Raw genomic sequence first — 9304 nt, forward strand, 5'->3', positions numbered from 1 at the left:
TAAATTTTTATTAATAGTGTTAACTAGAAGATAAATTTTAATTAATTGAAATGTCTAGTATCAAAGTTTCATTTAAAACTAACAATCTTAGTAATTTCATTTAGCCTTAAAATTAAAAAAAAAAAAAAAAAAAAAGAAGAAGAAGAAGAAGAAGAAAGGGAAACCATCGATGTAACATTGAACTTTTACATAATATTATTTTTGAAATTATGTGCTCACACCAAATTTATTGACAATTGAACAAGCTAGATAGTTTTTTATTTTTAGATAATTTATCATCTTTTAAATTTTAATAAGTATACAACAAAATACAACTTATTCTTGTAATTTTAGAGGGTTTTGGGTGTATTTAGGTGATTTTCAAGTTTTAGGGGGGGTATATTGGGTCATTTTCTAAGTTTCAAGGGCATTTTAGTCATTTTTTTAGGTTTTGATGGTATTTTAGTTATTTTAAGGTTTCAAGGGCATTACTATCTTTTTAAGGTTCTAAGGGTATTACGGTCATTTTCTTAAGGTTCTATGGATCTTTTGATAATTTTTTTTAGGTTTTGATGGTATTACAATCATTTTTTAGGTTTTAAGGGTTTTTGGTCATTTTCTAGGTTTTGAGAGTATTTCAATATTTTTTTAGGTATTAAGGGTATTTTAGTAATTTTTTAGGTTCTAAAGGTATTTTGATATTTTTTAGGTTCTAAAGGTATTTTGGTAATTTTAGAAGGAATTAGGGGTATTTTGGTCAATTTTTAAGTTTTGAGGGTATTTCGGTTATTTTTTATGTTTCAAGGTCATTTCAATTTCTTTTAGGTACTAAGGGTATTTCAGTCATTTTCAAGTTTCTAGGGGTATTTCAAACATTCTCTAGGTATTGAGGGCATTATAGTCATTTTATGTTCTAAGGGTATTTTTGTCATTTTTTAGGCTTCAGGATTATTTCAGTCATTTTTTAGTTTTTATGGTCATTTTGGTCATCTTCTAGGTTTCAAGGTCATTCGGTCATTTTTAAGTTCTTAAGGTATTTTCAGTAATTGTTGAGGGTTTCGATAGTATTTTGGTCATTTTCAAGAGTATTTCAAAATTCTTTAAGGTTTTAGGGTCATTTTGGTTATTTTTAAGGTTCTATGGTTATTTCACTATTTTTTTTAGGTTTCAAGTGCATTACGGTCATTTTTTAGGTTCTAAGGGTACAATTGAATGTGACAAAAGTATATTCATATGTGATTTTTTTTTTTTTTTTTGGATAGGCCATTCATTTGTGATGTTGGTATTGCTAATATGACAATGGAACCATCAAATGTAAGAAAAGATAAGGTAACCACCAAATGTGACAAAAGTAATGTCACATGTAATATTGGTACAATCCTATGTGACAATGAGACCTTCAAATATGAGAAAATAATAATAATAAAGGTACAACCGAATATGACAAAAGTATAGTCATATATGATGTTGGTACTGCCCAATATGATAATGGAATCGTCAAATGTGAGGAAAAAAAATAAGGATATAACTGAATATAGTAAAAGTACAATTATATGTGATGTTAGTACTACTTAATGTGACTAAAGTAAAATCACATTTGATGTTAGTACTACCCAATGTGACAATGGAACTGTCAAATGTGAGAAAAAAAATAAGGGTACAACTGAATGCGGCAAAAGTACGGTCATATGTGATGCTGGTACTACCCAATGTGAACAATAGAACTGTCAAACATGAGAAAAAAATTTAAAGTACCCCAAAATGTGAGAAAAGTACAATCAAATGTGATGTTAGTACTGTTTAATGTGATAATGAAACCATTAAATGTGAGAAAAAAAATAAGGGAATTATCCAATGTGACAAAAGTACAGTCACATATGATGTTGGTGCTATCCAATGTGACAATGGAACTGTCAAATGTGAGAAAAAAAATTAAAGTACCACCGAATGTGAGAAAGGTACGATAAAATGTGATGTTGGTACTAGTTAATGTGACAATGAAACCATCAAATATGAGAAAATAAATAAGGGAACCACTAAATGTGACAAAAGTACAATCACATGTGATGTTGGTACTGCACAATTTAAAAATGATACTGTTAAATGTGATGTTTGATAACCTGATATAGCAAATTGTCTACTAGTGAGTACTGTAAAAATAAAAATAAAAGAGAGAGAGAGAGAGAGGGAGAGAGAGGGAATACACAAGAATTACCCTTGAAGTTGTTATAATTTGAACATATTGTGAATTTATATTTATTAAATATCATAGAAGTTCACACTTCACATCAGCTGAACAAAAAAAAAAAAAAAAAAAAAAAAGAGAGAGAGAAGGAATACACAAGAATTACCCTTGAAGTTGTTATAATTTGAACATGTTGTGAATTTATATTTATTAAATATCATAGAAGTTCACACTTCACATCAGCTGAACTTAGAGTCTATCTAGTTACTAAATTTCATTTAATGTGAATCATAAGTCGGATATTGATTATGAATAAAAATTGCATGTATGGTAACAAATAAACATTATATGATGAACATATCCTCTTTTTAAAGGTTTACTTGTGGCTTATTATATTTGTAACAGCCCAAGTGGCCCAATTTAGTGGCTCAATTTGCAAGCGTGTTGTGCCACAAACAAGTCCAAAGTAGAAGGTCTAGAGTCACTGTTGAAAAATAAATGAAAAGGCCGCATTATGTCATAAGTCCAAAGTAGAAGGCCGTCTTCGTCTTGTGACACAAATCCTCCATATTGTCCCTTGTCAGCCATCTTGCTCTTTAATTTTCGACTTCTTGATTCTAAAATAAATAAAAAGATAAATTATCGTCTTCGTTGTTGCTATTGCTTTTATTTTGAGACAACCTGCTATACTGAAGTTAGTCATATAATATAAACTAGAATGAATGACCGAATTTGGATGAAGTTTGGGCTTTCCAAAGAAGTATCTCATTGCAGAGCAACTATTAAAGTTTGTAAGTAATTTTCCAAAAAAAAAGAAATTTGTGGGTAAAATCTAGAAACAATTATTTATATGCAATACATTAGATTCTCCAATTAAATGTATAAATATATTTGCATTGAAATTAATTATTCTTAAGAAAAAAATTATTTTAATTTCATTTATAAATGCAAATATGTGTTTGAATAAATGAAAACAATTGAGGCATTTTATATATTTAAATTTAATTAAAAAATATTTTTCTTTTACTTAAAATCTATTCTTCTAATTATTTTAGATGCAAAATTTTTTATTTTTTTAAAATAAATTTCTTGTTCATATGTGAGTTGTTCATCTAAATTATTGTATAACTTTTGTTGAAAATTTTCTTACTTTGGTGCAATTTGGATAGCACATCCATGTTCACGTTTTCAACTTTGAGCATTTTCAAAATTTTTTTTTTTTTTTCAGAGCCGTTTTTGTTGACTTTTCAACTGTGAACAGTGTACTTGTGCACTGTTCATGGACCCACAAATTTCATTTTTTATCAACTTTTTCATTAAAAATGGGTCCCATAGCACTATTCACACATTTAAAAATTATTTTGCTACAGTGTTTTCAGTTTCAGCAAAATAAGTTCTATCCATACAGACCCTTATTCTTGAGATTTTCACTTTTTTTTTTTTTACCTATTATTTTGTGCTCATTGCTAGTAACAAATTATCTTATTACTATTTTTAGACCTAATTAATTTTGTACGAAAATGAATTTTTTCGTTAACAAGTAATATATATATATATATATATATAAAAGAAGATTTTTCTCTTTGAACTGGACTTTACATAGTTCAAAAATAATCTCATTAATGAAGGGTAACTTCTCTTAGCATTTTTTATTCATTTTTCATTAGAATAAAAGTAAAACACCCAAATTTAAAAAATAAAAATAATAATAAAACTAAGAGAACTCCTAAAATTTAGTCTTCTTTCCCCTCACGTTCATCTTATTTTTCCTTATCTTTAAAGTTTATCCTTTTTATTTGTTTGAAAAAAAAAATATATATATATATATATTTCCAAATTATAATAGATGCAAATTATTAACCTCTACCCAAAAAAAAAGAGAGCCTCGCTGGTGTGTGTGTGTCTGTGTGTGTGTGTATATATAAAGCTACAAAGATTTAAAAATATATATATTTAAAAACAAAGAATTGAGTAGAAAGTGGTACACCTACACATTGCTTTTCCCCCAGTCCCCTTCCCCCCCCCCCCCCCCCTTCAAACCTTTTTTTTGTCTTTGATAATCAATTGAGTAACGATATATACATTTGCAATATTTTTCATAAAAAATTCACAACAAATTCAATGTGATCATTTGTTATTGGTTTTAATTTGGGTGCACCACTAATATTATTTTTTTTTACCTATCAATAATAAATTGCCACCAAGGATTTGAATATTGTGGAAGTAGCATTACTTTAAACAATTTCTTTTGAATAATGCTAGGGTCACAAATTTTCATAATATTTCTAAATTAGTAGAGATTTTTTTTTTTTTTTTTTTTACTAAGCATAGAAAAAAAAATTAAATTAGAGATTACGATGAGCCCATGTGTGAGTTGGCATTAGGGCTGTCCATCAACTTGTTTGACCTGATCCAACCGCCTGACTCGATCTGACGCGAAGACCCACGGGCGGATCAGAATCCCCAAATTTGACGGGTGTGGGTCTGATAAGTTTAAAAATCGGTTTTACAGGTCGGTTTTGGGTTTCCTAAATTCTAACCCGTTTAAAACGACCCAACCGCCCATAATTTTAAAAAGAACTTTGACCTAGGTTACTTTCTATCTTTTGCATTCTACGCTGAACACGCCTCAGCAGTCAGCCCTTAACACCTTTCCCAAAAACAAAAAACACACCTCAAACTTGTTAGTTTCAGAAAAGCACTCTCCCTCTCTCTGATCTCTCTCTCTCTCAAATCCTTGTCCCTAGCCTTCTTACTACCGCCGTCTCTTGTTGTTGAGTTGGGTTCTATTGCCACCCCTAACCCTAGCCTCCATATCGCTGTCGTCGCCGAGTTGGGCCTATTGCCGCCGTCGCTGACTCAAAAGTCAACTTGAAACTCCTTATCTCGATGAATCCTTCCTCTAATCTACTTGAAATCTCCTCTAATCTTTGTAGTTTAAGGGTTAGTAAAAAAAATTATTGTTTTTTTTCTTTTAAAAAAAATTGTATTGATTTTGTGGATGTGGTGATGGTGGGGGAAGGATTGGTGGTGTGGGTTTAGTCTTATCTCCCTCTTTTTCATTTTGATCTCATGGATCTACTGTTTTTGACTTGGTTTGTGTTATTTGGATTTTGATTTCTTTGTTATTGTTTGGGTTTTTGGTTTCTCTGTTCTCTTTTTTCTGGGTTTTGATTTTTTTTTTTCGAGCTATTTGTTTTGGGTTTTGATTTGTATCTTGTTGTGATTCAGACCCGAAATCACCCAATGGTTTCGACCCGTTCAACTGATGACCCGTGCCATCGGGTCTGACCCGAACTTTCGGTCGGTCGCAAGTCCATATTCCACTCACTTGATTCAATCGAGTCGGGTGCGATTCAACCCCAAACCTGATCTGACCCAACCCGTGGACAGCCCTAGTTGGCATGTTAATTTGGAAATTTTTTTAAATTATTGTAACTTTTTTTTTGTGAAAATTGCATTATTAAACATTTTTAAAATTTTTTTTTTATAGATAATATAAACAGAAGACACAAGGAATGGGGAAGGAGGGAGTGGGAAGACAAGACTTACAAGCATTTACAAAATGGCCTAACCTTTGTAACATTTTTTTTATACCTATTGTCTAATATTTGGAACTTGATTAATGCTCTTAAGGGTATAGAAATATCCTCATTGGTTAAAATTTAGGAACCTTAGGTAACTGCCTAATTGCATCATAGTGATGCGGTAACAAGGATAGAGGGGGAAAAAAAAGGAAAGGAAAGGAAAGAAAGCAAACGGGGAAAGAGGCGATAAGAGTGGCTTCAGAGGAGGTTTTTTTGTAAATTCAAAACCCTTATCTATGGCACTAGGTATGGCCATGGGTAGGGTTTAGATCGGGTATACCCAAACCTAACTAGAAATGTTAGCTCATGGATACCCAAATTCTAATACCCATTAGCATCCAAACCTAATTCTTACCCAGATTTATTGTCCATGGATACCTATACCTAACCCAAACCCTTTTATTTTTTTAATTTATTATTATTATTATTTTAAAAAATCTAAACCATTTTAACTTAAAAACTAACCAATAACTTTATCTAAGAATAGAAAATAGAAAATGAAAAATTAATCAATAACTTTGAAATAAGATGTATCTGCTTCATAACAAGCAAATTGCTAAACAAAGATGCTAAAGTCACTAAACATTTGCCCTTGCCTCTTTAGTTATGGGTTGGTTGAATATCAAAGAATTGAAAAATGTCAAAAATAAGTTATTTAAAACATCTTCCCTTCTCTTAATTATTTTTCAGTTCTCTGACCAAATTTTAATAAGTTATTACATGAGTGAAGGCTCAGTTATAAATATATGCTTGATTAATAGCTTGTTTAAATGGAGGGAGAGCAGAGGGAAGTAGAGTAGAAGGAGGGAGAGTAAGTTAGATTACCTTATTTGGATGTATTTTAAGGGAGGAGAGGGAGGGATTTGGAAGGATTTGGAGGGGTTCTAATTACTTCTAACCCCTCTTTTTTAATTCTCCCAAATTGAAGAGATTTGGAGGGAGAGTAGAGTATAGAAATGTTTGACAATATAAATTTTACCCTTACCATATTAACAAAATTACAAATTATGAAAATGCTACTTATTCCCCTCCCCCTTACTTAATTTTAAAAACATCCAAATGAGGTGGAGGATAACCATTCATCTCTACTCTCTTCCCCACTACTTTCCTCCCCTCTACTCCCCTCTACTCTCCCCTCCCTCCAAACTTCCAAACATAGCATAAAGGTTACATATTTCAAGAACTTCAACAGAGCAGAGCTCAAAAGCAATAGATTTCCAGGCACACAACAGGTTGTGATCATTAACTACAATTTAACAGTCAATATTGCAATAAAATCAATGACAATTCCATTTGGATGAAGCTTCAATATAAATACGATCATGGGTTCGATTCAACAACCAAGTTCATTCATGTATCTCATACTAATTTTCTTGGTATCATTGTTATGTAGGCCAAGGCATATATATTGTAGACAATTGAGCAGATCCCCGACGTACTTCGTTTAGAGGATTCCATAGTCGCCAACCAATGCGAGGAAAAATCTCCAACTCAAGAGTCTGAAACTTTTTTTTTTTTTTTTTTTGGTTTTTGAGAAATAAGAGTCTGAAACATTGGCGGACCCATGATTTAGGTTTGAATTTGTGCTTTTACTTTTGGATCGGGCAATAGAATTTAAGTAAGAGGGAAAATGTTCAAAAGGTGAAAAGGTAAAAATTAAAAAGTTCAACAACAAAAAATGATCCAACTAAAGGTTGGAATTCAAAATGAACTTTTTAGCTTTTAACCTTAATTCTTGAAATGAAATTGCATGGTGCAGTAGCTCTCAATAGATCCCGTTCCAGTAAAAGGAATTGTTTGGTGGATCAAATATCACGAGCTCTAGATAGTGTTCTTTGATGGAAAAAATAGGTTCTTTAAAGTTTTGATTGATAAGTTACACGAGTTTTAACATTTTGCGATGTTTTACTAAATAATTATTTTTTTTTATATACAATTATTATTTTGAAAACTTGACCTTATGATTGCATATTTTTGTTACTCTTTATATGTATTTCAAATTTCATATTAATTAGATATTATTTTACTATGTAATTTACAAACTCATGCTCTATCTATAATTTTAAAATTTAGAAAACTAGAAATTTAAACATTTTATAATGAAACAATAATTGATTTCTAATGATATTAATGTTTGGCAAGCTCATTTATTACAGTACTCTTTTAATTAAAAGTTATAATGTGGTGTGCAATTACAAAGAGTTACATTGTGCAACTAAAACCTGACCCCTTAACTGTATACAAATCAATTTATTAATATTAATATATTTAATAAAAATAATTTGAAATATTGATCATGTAATGAAATTTAAACAATTTATTTATTATTGAAATATTAGGATTTAAAACTCAAGAATAAAGTTATCTTAATAATTTTATAATTTGACTATATTTGTACTTTGTGTTATTATTGCTCAATTAACTAACTCACTAAAACCCTTTTTTTTTTTTTTTTTTTGTTCTAAGTTGTAGACATGGCAAAACGGACGGGTCGGATCGCATTCGAGTCGGGTTGCGGGTCAAACGGGTTGTGAGTCAAAACATGTCATTTTAAGCGGGTTAAAAACGGGTTCAAGTCAATCGAGTTGCGGGCCGGGTTGGGTTGACCTGTATTTTTCACATGAATTTATTTATTTATTTTTATTTTATAATTATAAAAGAAAACAACATGTCTTTGCCATTTAGAAAGTCATGCAACAAATTACTTGATGTAAAATGCATTACTTTGAATTCACCACTTATATTAAGAATGAATTACACTTATTAATACTTATTCAATAATTTTAAAATTATACAAATCCTAACATTGCTATCTAAAACAAAATAACACAAAGATAAGTAAAAAAAATACACAAGTTTTATTTCTACACAATATCAATATACTAAAATATAAAATAAAATTACAAATAACTTATTGGATAATTCATTTGACAAAGAATAAAAATATATAAGAAATTTACAATCTTAAAAATTAATTTTATAATCTATTGTCAATTGTGGTTGGCACTCTATTTCAATTTGAGATATATATTAAAGTTTGATTGTTTACTTATTTATACATTGTCTCTTTTATGAATATCATATTATTGTTAAGCAACACACACTCTAGAAAATATTATAATTTATTTTGAAAAGCCGTTTATTTTGGACATAAATTGTTAAAAAATAGGTCTAACGATTTATAATTTATGTTAATTTGATATTTTGGTTTCACTATTTTCACACTTGTGAATGTTTTTCATACATGTCTACAATTTTAAATCTATGTATTTAACTGTATTGTAACCAAATTATCTTGGCATGTACTTTGCTATTTGATATCTAAAAATATTTACTCATTACAGAATGTTCAATCATTAATCTTTCAATTAATTTGCATATAGTTATGTAAATATCTCAATTGTTTCCTTAAAGCTCACTACAAACAATTAAACCAATATTGTCTTAATTTTATTTTTTATTTTTACCACAAATTTGTTTTTTTAAAATGGCTCGAGTTTGGGTCGGGTCGTGGGCCGGGTCAGATTGACCCATAAAAACGCAGGTTGGGTCA

Source organism: Quercus robur, chromosome 5, assembly GCF_932294415.1.
Source record: "Quercus robur chromosome 5, dhQueRobu3.1, whole genome shotgun sequence".
NCBI lineage: Eukaryota > Viridiplantae > Streptophyta > Magnoliopsida > Fagales > Fagaceae > Quercus > Quercus robur.